The sequence below is a fragment of the Heterocephalus glaber genome, unplaced genomic scaffold, assembly GCF_053883595.1.
Source record: "Heterocephalus glaber isolate CG9 unplaced genomic scaffold, H.glaber_assembly_v1.0 deba00001613, whole genome shotgun sequence".
NCBI lineage: Eukaryota > Metazoa > Chordata > Mammalia > Rodentia > Bathyergidae > Heterocephalus > Heterocephalus glaber.
The window spans coordinates 38954919-38970102 of record NW_028258384.1 but is presented as its reverse complement, the minus strand read 5'-3'; the positions used below and the strand labels follow the sequence as shown (position 1 = coordinate 38970102).

Sequence of the window (15184 nt, the reverse complement as noted above, 5' to 3'; positions counted from 1 at the left end):
TCATAGACTGAAAGTTAAAGGGTGGAAAATAATACTCCATGTGACGGGAACCCAATAAAAAGCAAGAGTAGCTATCCTCTTTTCAGATCAAGTGGATTTCAAACCCACACTGATTAAGAGAGACAAAAAAGGACACTATATCCTTGTAAAGGGAACAATCCAAAAGGAAGGGATGACAATCATAAATATCTATGCATCAAACACTAGTGCACCCAACTATGTAAAACAAATACTAATGGACATGAAAAACCATATAAGCACTAATACAACAGTAGTGGGGGACCTCAATACGCCACTGTCACAAATAGATAGATCAACTAGACAAAAAACAAGCAATGAAATCCTAGAACTCAATCAAACTCTTAACATATGAACTTAACAGATGTTTACAGAGTGTTTCACCCCACACAATCAGAATACACATTCATTTCAGCTGCACACAGGTCATTCTCCAAAATAGACCACACACTCACTCACAGAACATATTTAGGTAAGTGCAAAGGAATTGAAGTTATCCCTTGTATATTATCAGATCATAGTGCGATGAAATTGGAGATCAATAGCAAAAGAAACTACAAAAACTTCATAAACACATGGAAATTGAACAACACACTTCTGAATAACCAATGGGTCACAGAGGAAATTAAAGAAGAAATCAGACAGTTCTTTCAAATAAATGACAATGGCAATACAACATATCGGAATCTATGGGACACAATGAAAGCAGTCTTAGCAGGGAAATTCATAGCTGTGAATAATCATATCAGGAAAACAGAGCAAGCCCAATTGAACAACCTAAAGCTGAAACTCAAGCCTCTAGAAAGGGAAGAGCAGGACAAACCCAAAGCTCATACAAGGGAGGAAATTATAAAGATCAGGGCAGAAAACTAAGAAAACAATACAAAAAAATCAATAAAGCCAAGAGTTGGTTCTTCGAAAGAATCAACAAAATTGAAAAGCCCTTAGGCAACCTTATCAGAAAAAGGAAAGAAAAGGCCCAAATCCATGCAATTAGGAATGAAAAGGGTGAAATTACAACAGACCCAGCAGAAATCCAGAGAATCATCAATACCTACTTCCAGAAACTATATGCCAATAAGATGAAAAACACAGAAGAAATGGACAGATTCCTAGACACATATGAATTACCAAAGTTGAATGAAAAAGACCTGAAAATTCTAAACAACCCAATATCAATCAATGAAATTGAAAACATAAATAAAAACTTACCAACCAAGAAAAGCCCAGGTCCTGATGGCTTCACTGCTGAATTCTACAAGACATTTAGAGAGGAACTACTGCTACTATTGTTTAAACTCTTCAATGAAATTGAAAGGGAAGCAATACTTCCGAAATCATTCCTGGAAGCAAACATCACCTTGATCCCCACAGCAGAGAAAGACCCAACTGTAAAAGAGAACTATAGGGCAATCTCACTAATGCAAAAATCCTTAATAAGATACTGGCAAACAGAATGCAAAAGGTCATGAGGAAAATCATATACCCTGACCAAGTGGGATTCATCCCAGGGATGCAGGGATGGTTCAACATACTCAAATCAATCAATGTAATACACTATAACAATAGAGCCAGGGACAAAAATCATATGATCATATCAATAGATGCAGAAAAAGCATTTGACAAAATCCAACATGCATTTATGATAAAAATCCTACAAAAAATCCGAATAGACAGTCTCTACCTGAATCTGATAAAAGCCATCTATGAAAAACCAACAGCCAATCATACTAAATGGTCAAAAACTGAAATCCTTCACACTAAAATCAGGAACACGACAAAGGATTCCACTATCACCACTCCTGTTCAATATAGTTTTGGAAACATTAGCCATGGCAATTAGACAAGAGAAAGAAATAAAAGGAATAAAGATAGGAAATGAAGAAGTCAAATTGTCATTATTTGCAGATGACATGATACTCTATATAGAAGACCCCAAGAACTCCACCAAAAGTCTTCTAGAGTTAATAAACAAATTCAGTAAAGTAGCTGGATACAAGGTCAACACACAAAAATCAATAGCTTTCCTCTACACGAACAACAGACTTACTGAGAGAGAAATAGGGCAAACAATTCCTTCCACAATAGCATCCAAAAAACTGAAATACCTAGGAATCAACCTAACAAAAGAAATCAAACACCTCTTCTCTGAAAACTACAGCACTTTGAAAAAAGATATTGAAGGGGATATCAGAAAATGGAAAGACATCCCTTGCTCCAGGGTAGGAAGGATCAACATAGTGAAAATGGCTATACTTCCAAAATTGCTATATAGATTCAATGCAATCCCAGTTGAAATCCCAGCAGCACACTTCATTAGTCACAGCAATTAGAAAAGAGAAAGAAATAAAATGACTAAAGATAGGAAAGGAAGACGTTAAACTGTCATTATTTATTGATAATATGATACTTTACATAGAAGACCCAAAAAACTCTGCCAAAAGACTTCTAGACTTAATTGACCAATTCAGTAGAGTAGCTGGATACAAGGTCAACACTCAAAAAACAATAGCCCTTTATACAGAAATAACAGACTCACTGAGAGAGAAATTAGGGAAACAATTCCTTTTACAGTAGCATCAAAAAAAATGAAATATCTAGGAATCAACCTAACAAAGGAAGCAAAAGACCTCTGCACTGAAAACTACAGCTGTCTGAAAAAAGGCATTGAAGAGGATACAAGAAAATGGAAGGACATCCCTTGCTCCTGGGTAGGAAGAACCAATATAGTGAAAATGGCCATACTTCCAAAACTACTATATGGATTCAATGCAATGCCAATTGAAATTTCAACAATATACTTCACAGAACTAGAAAAAAAATCAAAAAATTCATTTGGAACCAGAAGAGACCTAGAATAGCAAAAGCAATTCTAAGCAACAGAGAAATGGCAGGGGGTATTACAATCCCCAGTTTGAAACTATACTACAAAGCTACTGTGATAAAAACAGCATGGTACTGGCAAAAGAGCAGACCTGAGGATCAATGGAATACATTAGAAGATGCAGAAGCAACTCCAGAGGTACTCAGCCACGTCATCTTTGACAAAGGAGCCAACCACCATGATTGGAGGAAAGATAGCCTATTTAATAAATGATGTTGGAAAAAACGGATTTCAACCTGCCACAGATTAAAACTATACTCATACCTATCACCATGAACTAAACTAAGATCAAAGTGGATTAAAGATCTAAATATTAAAACAGAAACACCACACTTGCTGGAAGATAAGTTAGGTGGAACTCTTGAAGATATTGGCATAGGAAAAGACTTTATGAACAAAACCTCAGTAGTTCGGTAACTTGCACAAAGAATCAACAACTGGGATCTCATCTTATTAAAAATCTTCCGCACTGCAAAAGAAACCACCAACAGAGCTAACAGACAACCTACACTGCCGGAAAATAAATTTTAGCAGCTGTACCTCACACAAAGGACTACTATCTAGAATATATAAAGAATTGAAAAAAATCAGAACCGCAAATTCAAAAGACCCAGTTCAAAAATGGGCATCTGAAATGAGCAGACATTTCTCAGTCAAAGAAGTAAAAGCAGCCAAGAAACATATGAAAAAATGTTCAACATCACTGGTCATTTGAGAGATCCAGATGAAAACAACACTGAGATTCCACCTCACCCAAGGAAGAATGGCTGCTATCAAGAAGTCAACCAATAACAAATGCTGGTGGGGGTGTGGAGAGAAAGGAACCCTTCTCCATTGCTGGTGAGAGTGCAGGCTGGTGCAACCCCTGTGGAAATCAGTATGGAGATGCCTCAAAGAACTAGGACTAAAGGCCCCATTTGACCCATCTATTCCCCTGCTGGGTATCTTCCCCAAAGAATTAAAAGAATCATACCACAGAGATATATAAGCACCCATGTTTATAGTGGCACAGTTTGTAATAGCTAAAGCCTTGGAAGCAGCCCAAGTACCCATCAACTGGAAACTGGATAAAGAAGATGTGTTTTTTAAATAAAATGGAGTACTACTCAGCCATAAAGAATGAGAAGCTAGAGTCATTTGTACCTAAATGGATGCATATTGAAGCCATACTCTTAAGTGAAATAAATAGGACACACGTGTAAATACTGAATAGTTTCTTTACTGTGAGAAATTGAAAGTGTAAATAAGGGTTAAAATGATTAAAATGAATAATTGATAATTTGAAATAGGAAAAATGTTCAAAGAGTTAGGGGTGAAGGGAGGGGAAGGGGAAAGGAAAGGTGGAAAGGAAAAATTATGAGAAAAGAAAAAAATGGAAATGATGTCTATGTAAATACAGAAGGGTGGAGGCAGTCAAGGGTGCACAGGTAATGGGGAAAAAATAAGAACCAAGATACATCATGTACAGGTACAAACACCTAATGATAAATGTAAACGTATTGTATACCTAAAATGTACCAATAAAAGAACTTAAGAATAAAAAAAATAAAAAATAAATTCAGCCCTCAAACTGTTAAAAAGAAACATCTAATATTTTTCTGCAACGTGGCCTGGCTATGACATAAGCTTTCAGACCAAGAGATATGGCCAGTTAATGGATCTCTCAATTATAATGGTATCTGTCAAGTGCATCTCTTCTGCTACAATCAAGGCAAGGACTCTGAAATTCCATATATCCAGGTCTTTATGGCCCTGTCCCAGGTTACTAACCTTTGAGAGGGCTTTCCTAAGAGTCTTCCAGCAACCCCCTCTGGAGGTCATTCTCAGTGACTTCTCCTTCAGCAGTAGGCCCCGACCTCCACCACCAAGTTCACTGCCAAGTGTGCCATCTTCTCCCTCTCCTCTGTCTGATGATGCTCTTTCCTCCCCTGCCTTTTCTGCTCCCTTCACACCATCACTGCCTTCACTTTATCCGAATGATTTCCCCCTCCACCACTCCTGCGAGAGTACCTCCTACCAGGACCCACATGTCAAACCCTCTCTGTTGGCCCACATGATGCCCCTCCTGGAGGTCACCAAGGGAGAACAGGACACCATCTGAGTCTATGTCCCCTTCCCCATGTTGAACCTTCCTCAATTTCATTCTAAACTAGGCTCCTTCAGCCAGGACCAACCACTTTCATGTGAGAATTGCAAGGCTTACCCATGGCTTTTTACCTCACCTGGCAGGACATTTGTATTGTCCTTTCCACTTAAGAAGAGTTGCATATGGTCTGGGCCAGGGCTTGAGCTGATGAAACCCACACATAAAATCTTGTTGTAGTATTCAGGGTCAGAGTCAGTCTCCAGTGGTGATTCCAATGGGTAACACCAAGGTGAAGAATCCAGGAATGATAGTGGTGGAACTTCTTCTTAGAGGGCCCAAAAAAGGCTATAGTCTGGCGCATCAATTACAAGAAGCCCAGAGTGGTCACCCAAGGCTCTACTGAGAATTCCTTTTCTCCACATTTTTAGATACTTCAAGGTTTTCAATTACTCAAAGGTGGCATCAATGATGAGGAAGAGGGAGACAAAGCCTAGGCCAAAATATGTGACTGCCACCATAGGCCATGTCCTGCCTACTTTCTGTTTCCAACATGGAAAGGTGGGACATGGGAGGCAAACAGTGTCCCAAGCCACCAGGACATAAACCCTCACCTGGACCATGCTCCTGCTGCAAACAGGAAGGCACTTGAAGTGTGAATATCCCTTCCTCCCTCTTGAGGGAAAGACATGTGCTCCATGAAGCCCTAACCCCAAATCGGGACTCATTCTCTATGCTCTTCCTCTTGAGAAAAAGGATAATGTACAATGATGATGGGAATGGCTCTTCAATCTCCTCCTTTTCCCATCACTCATGAAGAGCCTATGGTTACCCTTGACATGGCAGGGAGCAGGATAACATTCCTAACTGATATGGAAGCTACGTTCTCTGCCTTCCTTCTTGGGCCAGGCCTTCTGGTCCCTGATCCTCCTTAAAGTTAAAGATTTGGCAAGTGATAAACAAAACTCTGGTGTGCCCCCTCCTGGTCTACTTGCTACACGGATACCCCTTCTCACACTCCTTCATTTTGCTCAGATGTCTTATTCCTCTACTGGGATGAGACATTATGGTCCAATTAAAATTACTTTTGATCTCCACCCTATACCCCTTCTAGCTTATTTAAGGCCTTCTCCTATTCACCCTGAAGCTTCCTCTCACATAAATCCCTACATTGAAGATTCAATTCCTCCCTTCCAGGACAGTTCCAGACAGCCCAGCCTGTCAACGTTACTCTCAAAGACATACATTCTTTTCCCCAAGGTCCCCAGTAACCAGTCAAGCCTGAAGCTCTTAAAGGACTAACCTCCCTTACTTCCTGGGGACCAGACTCCTACTCCCCTGTAACACCCCTTTAACACCCCCATAGTGGCAGTAAGAAAGGCTAACAGTTCCTACAGATTGGTACAGTACCTAAGTGCCATTAATGAGGCAATGTTCACCATCCATCCTATAGTTCCCAACCCCTGTACACATCTTGTTCAGGTGTTCCCAAAGGCCTTCTGGTTCACAGTGCTGGATATCAAGGATACCTTAATTTGCATTCACCTTTACCCCTCCCCCCCCAGATCCCAATTCCTTTTCACTTTCAAGTGGTAGGATGCCAACACTCAGATCACCCAACAACTCACCTGGACAGTCTTGCCCTGATGTTTCTGAGATCACCTGTACCTCTTTGGTTAAGCATTAGCCAAGGATCTGGCCTCCCTCACTATACCTTCTGGGAGCAATCTCCTTTAGTATGTAGATGATCTTCTAATCTGTGGCCCTGATAAAGTTAAATCGTACCAGAATACATCAAAGTTCTCACTTTTGGCCACATGTAGCTACAAAATCAGCCCCTAAAGGGCACAGGTATCCTTACAAGTGCAATCTCTAGGCCTCAACATTCCCCTGAGCAACCAAAGCCTTTGTAAGTGCTGCAAAACTCTAATTGTTCATATAAATGCTCCAGCCTCCAAACGACAGCTTTAGAATTCACTTGGGATTGACAGATTCTGTTCAATCTGGATCCCCTGTCTGGTCTAATAGCCAAAGCTCTCCATGAAGTCTTAAAGGGGCCCGAGGACATACCTTTACACTGGAGCTCTGAAATGAAACAATCCTTCCAATTTCTTAAAGAGTCACTTACTATTGCCTCAGCACTAGCCATTCCCAACCCCACCAAACCCTTTTCCCTCTTTGTTCATAATAAAGGAGTTTAGCATTAGGGGTCCTAACTCAATTTATGGGACCCTCCAAATGCCTGGTGGCATACCTCTCTAAATCCCTGGACACAATAGCTAAGGGATGACCCATGTTCTTCAGGGCCCTGAAACTGTTTCTCTCCTGAGGCAAACACATTGACCCTTGGACAGGCCCTAACTTCATCAGGCCTTAGATACTGTAAACTCATAGGCTTTCCACTGGATCTCTGATAACAGAATAAGTACATACCAGAAACTTCCCCTGGAAACCCCTGAATTGACTATCAAATCCTGCCAGCTCTTAAACCCAGCCACCTTCCTGTCTGATCCCAATACTCAAAACTTTCCCCTAACACTCCTGCATGAGACTGTGAACTTCTCCTGCAGTGCTAGGCCAGACCTACAGGGCACTCTACTCTACCCTGAGGCTACTTGGTCTATTTACAGCTGCAGCTTACTGATAGATGGCTGCTAAATTTCTGGCTATGCCACTGTCAGGCTCTCTAAGGTCATTGAATCCTGGCCCCTCCTTGGAATCACCACCTCAGATCAAAAGACTGAACGCATAGCCCCCTTTAGGGCTCTTCAATTAGGCACAGGCTTCAAACTCAACATCTACACTGGCTCAGCTTTTGCTTCCATGTCACCTCAGCTGATGTGGCCATTTGGAAGGAAAGAAGCCTCCTTACTTTCCACAACATCCTCATCATATTTCCAAGATCTTGGCACTACTAGAGGCTATCTGGCTCCCATCACAAAGTTGCTATAATTCATTGTCAGGCTAACCAAAAAGACTTATCTGGCAAGTGCAGGGGCAATAATCCAGCTGACTAACAAGCCTGACTAGTAGCTTGTAGTCTACTTCAGGCCACAGTCATTCCCAACATCTCCTTCACTAATCCTTAATACAGCTCCCGCTAATTTCAACAGGCATTCACTCGTACTGCTGAGTCCTGGCTCTATAGCCAGACAGTAAGCTCCTTCTCCTCAATTGCATTAAAGGGAAAGTCCTCACCCACCTACATCAGGCCACCCACTTCAGTGCCAAGACTCTCCACTCCCTCATGAGATCACTGTTCACAGGAAAAAAAATCTCCCAAACCTTACCATCTATTTAGAGGGCCTGTCTTGTCTGCAACCAAACCAATTCTGAGTGGGCTTAAGGCTTTCCCTTCTCTTGAGGCCCATTCATCACAGAGGAGAACTACTAGGGGAGGACTACCAAATTGATTTTACCCTGTGTCCCCACATAAAGGACTCAAGTACCTATTAGTCTTGCCAGGTATCTTCAACCAGATAGATCAAAGACTACCCTGCCAGGATTGAACAAGTGTTTGAAGTTACTTCATTACTCTTAGGACACATAATCCCCCATTTCAGCCTTCCCTGCTCCCTGTAATTTGACAACAGGCCTACCTTCATTTCTAATATCACACAAGTAGTTAGTGAAGCTCTCAAGATAAATCTTTCTTGGACAAGGCCGAATCCTCTCCTGCCCGCCGGCGCTCCTCTCCCTCCTGCCTGCGCCACCCCATTTCTCTCCGGCCGCTGCCACCGCCACTGCCGCTCAGCTGGTGTCGGTGCCCGCTCTCTCACGCCGTCCCCGCAGCCTATGGCCCAGGCCGCCTTGGGTATTTCTGCTCAAGGTAACCACATCCCTCTTTAAAAATTCCGCCGAAAAAGAGAAGACGCTTTACCCGACTCTTTGGGCCGTTATCTCACGGCAAACTTTCTGACCAAGTGTACAACTACCCAGAAGGCCTAGGAGAAGTGCTGTATAGGGAGCAGTTCAACTTCAACGCCGAGCCCCCTTGGGAGCCCAGCTGATGATAGGGGGTTCCATCTCCTAACTTGTCCATTTTGTTGCATATTCTAAGGACCCAGAAGTAGGCTTGGTGGCCCATCGCTTGTTTTTCCTGGTTTATGACTTTCAACTTTGTGGAATACGGCTGAGATGAAAGGATTCATTGACTATGCAAACTACTCCGTTGGCCTGTTGGATGAAGGAACAAACCTTGGAAATGTTATTGATAACTATGTTAATGAACATACCCTGACAGGGGGGGAGTGCATTCTTTGTGGGCGACCTGGGGAAGATCGTGAAGAAGCACAGCCAGCGGCAGAGCGAGGCCTCTCAGATCCGGCCATTCTACGTGGTGAGGTGCAACCCCTCGCCGGCCATGCTGGAGACCCTCGCGGCTCTGGGGAAGGGGTTTGCTTGCTCCAGCAAGAATGAAATGGCTTTAGTGCAAGAATTGGGTGTATCTCCAGAAAATATTATTTACATAAGTCCTTGCAAGCAAGTTTCGCAGATAAAGTATGCAGCAAAAACTGGAGTGAATATCATGACATGTGACAATGAAATTGAATTGAAGAAAATTGCTCATAATCACTCAAATGCCAAGGTCTTACTACATCTTGCAACAGAAGATGGTAGTTGAGGTGAGGGCAGCATGAAGCTGGGCTCCACACTGAAGAACTGTAGGCATCTCTTGGAATGTGCTAAGGAACTTGATGTCCAAATCATCGGGGTGAAATTCCATATTTCAAGTGTTTGCAAAGAATCTCAAGTATATGTGCATGCTCTCTCCGATGCTCGGTGTGTGTTCAACATGGCTGGAGAATTTGGCTTTACAATGAGCATGTTAGACATTGGCGGAGGCTTCACAGGAACTGCATTTCAGCTGGAGGAAGTCAATCATGTTATCAGCCCTCTGTTGGATGTCTACTTTCCTGAAGGCTCTGGGATAAAGATCATTTCAGAACCTGGAAGCTACTATGTGTCTTCTGCATTTACACTTGCAGTTAATATCATTGCAAAGAAATTTGTTAAAAATGAGAAATTCCCCTCTGGAGTAGAAAAAGGCAGGAGCGATGAACCATGAACCCACCTTTGTGTATTATATGAATGATGTTGTGTATGGTTCTTTTGCAAGTAAACTGTCTGAGGACTTGAATACCATTCCAGAGGTTCACAAGGAATATAAGGAAGATGAGCCTCTGTTTGCAAGCAGCCTTTGGGGTCCGTCCTGTGATGAGCTGGATCGGGTTGTGGAGAGTTGCCTGCTGCCCGAGCTGCATGTGGGCGACTGGCTGATCTTTGCCAACATGGGCGCAGCCTCGCTGCAGGAAGCGTCTGCGTTCAAGGATGCTCCGAGGCCAGCTGTGTATTACACGATGTCATTCAGTGACTGGTATGAGATGCAGGATGCAGGTGTCACCTCGGACACCATGATGAAGAACTTCTTCTTTGTGCCTTCATGCCTTCAGCTGAGCCAGGACGACGGCTTTCCCACGGAGGCTTGAGCAGGCCCCGCGCCCCTTTAGATCTGAGCTCTCAGGCTGCACTGGTCTGGTCTACATTCCAGGGTGGAAACAATCCAAACAATCTCACTCTGTCCATTCTCTCAGAAACAGAAGTCAATAGCTATGTGGAACCAGACGAAATCAACTTTCATCTAGAATTCACTGGGGGTGACAGGAAATTTAGATAATGTGTCCAGATTAAACCTAACAGTTTGTCCTACCCTTTAAGCTTTGAAAATAAAATATGCAACAAAATGGATGACTTAGTGGAGATGGAAGCCCATGACCTGGGTTCCCCTCAACCGTTTACATACAAGTACACAGTTTTTATACTGAGGCTTCGTGTCCAAAAGTCTTGTAACGTTAGCACCTTCCACTCAGATACGCCAGATGTCAGTGGAAGACTAGCGTGGCTTCCTTAGATATGTTTAGTGTATTCCGAGTGTGTAAATTTGTGCTTTGAACAACTGTAGTTTAATGTAAAATTGCACCATGGTATTTGTTGTACTCGACCTCATGTAACCCTTGTATGATTGCAATAAAATTTTGTGTAGATTTTTTTTGAAAAAAAAAGATAAATCTTTCTTTCATGTAGGCTGGTGTCTACAGTAATCAGGAAAAGTTGAAAGGGCCATTCTTGCTCTAAAACAAATACTACACTCTCCCTTGAAACTCAACAATCCTGGCTCACCTTCCTATTGCTTTCCTCCCACTCTGCATCGCCCCTAAAGCTGAAACTCACCTCAGCCTCTTTGAGATTCTCTACAGCAGACTTTTTCTCCAAACTAATCTTTTACTGGACCCAGAAACCTACTATTTGACAAAATATGTCATCTCCTAGACCAAAATGTCAAGGCTATCTCTATAATGAAACAAATTACCCCAATTCTGATTCACCCTTTTCAGGATCTCCTCCTAAAGTCAGCCCAGGAGACTGAGTTTATCTCAAAGTTCTCCCATAGGGCAAAAAAGCCTCTTCAGCCTGCCTGGACCACACTTCATCAGTTCCTTCTCACTTCACCTGTAGCTGTCAAACTGTAGGGCTTCTCCCCATGGATCCACGTATCCAGAATCAAACTTACCCACTCTCACCCATCAGATACACTAGAACAATTTTCTTGAGATCCCCTTGGATCCCCAGTGGGAAGCAGATCTTCTCTCTTTCTCTCCCAATGGGAAGCAAATGACACCTAACCATCACCCTCACAACTTCATTATTGATTTCACACCTCACCCAACTTCTTGAAATCCTTCAGGAACTTGTTACTTACTCTCTAGGAACTTTCATTGATCTCACTTTGCTTCCTTCTCAATCTCTTCCTCCAGGGTGACATTTCTAATTTCATCTGGCCAGAGGTCTTGACTTTTTTGGAATATAGCTTCGATAGTCCCAGCCAGCCTCAACACCACTGAGTCCCCATTCTTGGGTTGGGACTTATCAGAGTGTTATTGATATGGCTTATTTTCTTCTCAGTTGTCTGCCCCAATTCAACCTGTGGTGGCACTGCTCCTCCTGGGCATTTTAGTCATTGCCCTTCAAATTACCAGTCCCAAATCTTTTCCTTATTACTAGCTATTCAAAAGAACTTGCACCCTCTAACAATCTATTAACCAATCTCTAGGTCAAGACTACCAGCTATCTTTATCCCTTTCTTCTAACTGGACTAGCCAGGCCTATCTCATTGACCCTTCAGATTGAACCCTCCTTAATCCCTTTCTACACCCTCATTTTCAATGGAATCCTCACCTTGCTGGCCTTGTTTTTCTTTTCAGCTCTCCTATGCAAACCTATGCTGCCAAACTTTGACAACTTATCCATAGCATATATACTGACAGCTAAGTATTTTCAGAAGTCTCTCTTGTAACTCAAGCCCCAGTCTGTATGCAGATTATAGATTACTCTAAATACTCCAAGCCCATGGGCAATGTCACTTGCTGTAAATTCACCTATGTTTTAGACCACAAGTGTAGGGCTTACACTTTTCTCAATAATGACAGTTTCACTAAGCCAGTCTAAGTCTCTGCTTTTTCCAACTCAACCAACTCTCCCAGTACACAAAATGAAAATTTCAGCTTCTGCCAGGGAAGGTCGCTTCCTTCCCAAGTCCCTGATTTCAACTTTTGGATAGCCATCAGCTCCACTCTAATCAACCACTATTGATACATCACTTTTTTATCCACCACTGACACTTGGTTTCTCTTTCAATAATAGCTCTTTCTTGAAAACAAAACCAAAACATAGTCCAGCCCCAATCCTCCTCTTTCCAACTACTCTTGGGAATGGGACTTGGGATCCACTATTTCTTCAGAGGAGCCACTGGCATGCTCACAACTGACACTCAACATCTCCTCTTCTATCTTGAACTTGCTACCTGCACTACTACCCTGGTATGTACTTTGTTTGTGGGAATCAAGTTCTCTTTTGCCTCCCTTCTAACTGAAGGAGTGTTTGTACCATTATTTTACCTAGTCCTCAATACACAAATTGCCCCCAACAACCAGCTTTTCCCAGTTCCCCTTTCCACCTTCATTTTGTCAAAAGGGGCAATTACCTTAACCCCTCTCTTAGTAGATTTAGGAATTGCTATGGGAGTGGGAACTGGAGCTGAGGGGTTAGGAAGAGCCTCAAGTGCCCACCATATCTGCTCCCTTAAACTTTCTGAGGGCATTGCCTAAATCTATGCAGCCCTTAAGGCTTTACAAGGCCAGTAGATGCCCTAGTTGCCATGGCCGTTCAAGGGTTGGATATGCTCACTGCAGCACAGAGGGGTCTCTGCATGACCTTGAGAGAACAACGTTGCTACTATTCTAACCAAGCAAGCAATTGTACACTAAACTGTAAGTACCCTTGAAGATCAGGCATCCCAATTGTAGAAATAAGGGCTCAACAGCTAACTGTCCTGGAAACACTTGTGTATGGGTTTCCTGGCTATTACCCTTTCTTGAACCCCTAATGGGGGTACTCCACTTGCTCATATTAGGACTCTTTCTACTTAATTGTCCCATAAAATTTATCTTTTCCAGGATCCAACAAATCCACTTAAGAGTTGGCCTGAGAAGGCTTCCAGCTTCTTTTCACTAGCAGGGCAACCTTATAATTCCACCTTACAACCACTCCTGACTCACCCAATATACTACCCATGACCCATGGCCACCAATCAACAATGTCAAAATCCTAACCCCACTTTCTTTGTCCCTGCCCAGCAAGAAGAAGCTCCAGAAGATGAAAACTTTTCCCATAGTCAATGATTTGACTTTGCTGATTTGTCAAGGGATAACATGTGGACAATAGGACAATAAAAACATTTTTCTTTATGGACAGTAAGGCAATGAGAATGTTTCCCATACTTTGGGCCCCAGGTGCATGCCTGACAACCAACATTTCAAGAGCTCAAACACATGGACTCTCCCAGGAACACAAAGAAGTGTGGTGTGATCAGTTGCCCTTCACAACCAAAGATGTAACTGCCAACAGCCCATGGCAGACACCACCCCCCATCTCCTACCAGAAGAAAGCATTTCCTCCAGGTTCTAGTGCCATCCTCTCTCCTGACTGCCTCACTGTCTCTCACAGTGTGTACATCAGTCAATTTCCTTCTGCATTTATTCTACTCTTGGTACATTATTTTACTGCCTTTGTCATGGGCCTCCCATATGACATCAAGCATAGCAAAAAAGATAAAAATCACAACAAATTTAATTGGCCTTTATTCATGATTTGTGAATCTGAGCAGCTTCCATTCTACCAAATGGAATGAGAACTGCCACTAGATAATAGCAAAACAGTGAGTTTCATAAGGTGACGACAAAGAAACAAAACAATGGGGGAAAAGCTAATTGGTTTACATCAGGTTACTTTGAGCTCCTATTTTGGCAAGGGTTAAAGCAGAAGGAACTTCTATTACCCAGGTAGATTGTAATCTCCTGTTTGGGGGAAAACTGGTATGTTTGGGTTTTATCTGCTTCCTTAAAGTGTTGTTTTGATTATTGAGTGACTCTATTTTGTTTTGGTCTGATATGTTGGGGCCTATTGCAGGGTTTCTGTTCAAAAACAATGCTGCTTCACATAATTATTGTTTAATAGAATACAATTGATTTTGTATATTGATCTTGTATCTTACACTCTTGTTCATCTAACAGCTCTCCTCGTTTTTGTTGTTGATTCCTTCAGATTTTCTCAATAGAAGGTCATGTCATCAGTGAATAGTGATAGTTTTTACTTTTCTTTTCTAAATTAGATGCCCATTCTTTTTCTTACCTCACTGAACTGCCTAGGATCTCTATTATGATAATGACCAGAAGTGGTGAGACTGGATACAATTGTCATATTTCTAATTATCTTATCCCTGCTTTCAGAAGCTCTCTATTAAATGTACTGGGGTTTTTTTGTTTTGTTTTATTTTGGTTTTTTGTTGTTTTTTTTTTTTTTTTAGTTTTTTTATTTTTTTGGTACCAGGGATCGAACTCAGGTCCTTGCGTTCTCAGGGTAGGCGGCAGAACCACTGAGCTAAATTCCCGGCCCTCTATTAAATGTACTGTTAACCACGGGATTTTCATAGATGACTTCTAGCAAGTTGAGAGAGTTCTATTCACAGTTTTGTACATGTTTTGATCACAAAAAGTTGTTGGATTTTGTCTAGTGATTTTTCTGTGTCAACTGAAATGATCGTGTGTGTGTGTGTGTATTTTCTTCCGTTCGTTAATGTAATG

At 42.1% G+C, this 15184-nt stretch overlaps 1 protein-coding gene and 1 pseudogene across 4 annotated transcripts in view; both read left to right on the top strand.

Moving 5' to 3' along the window:
• Positions 1-15184, top strand: part of Trpc5 (transient receptor potential cation channel subfamily C member 5) — a 320316-nt gene that overhangs the window by 239860 nt on the left and 65272 nt on the right. The window lies entirely within an intron of this gene.
• Positions 8685-10592, top strand: LOC101709227 (antizyme inhibitor 1 pseudogene; annotated as a pseudogene).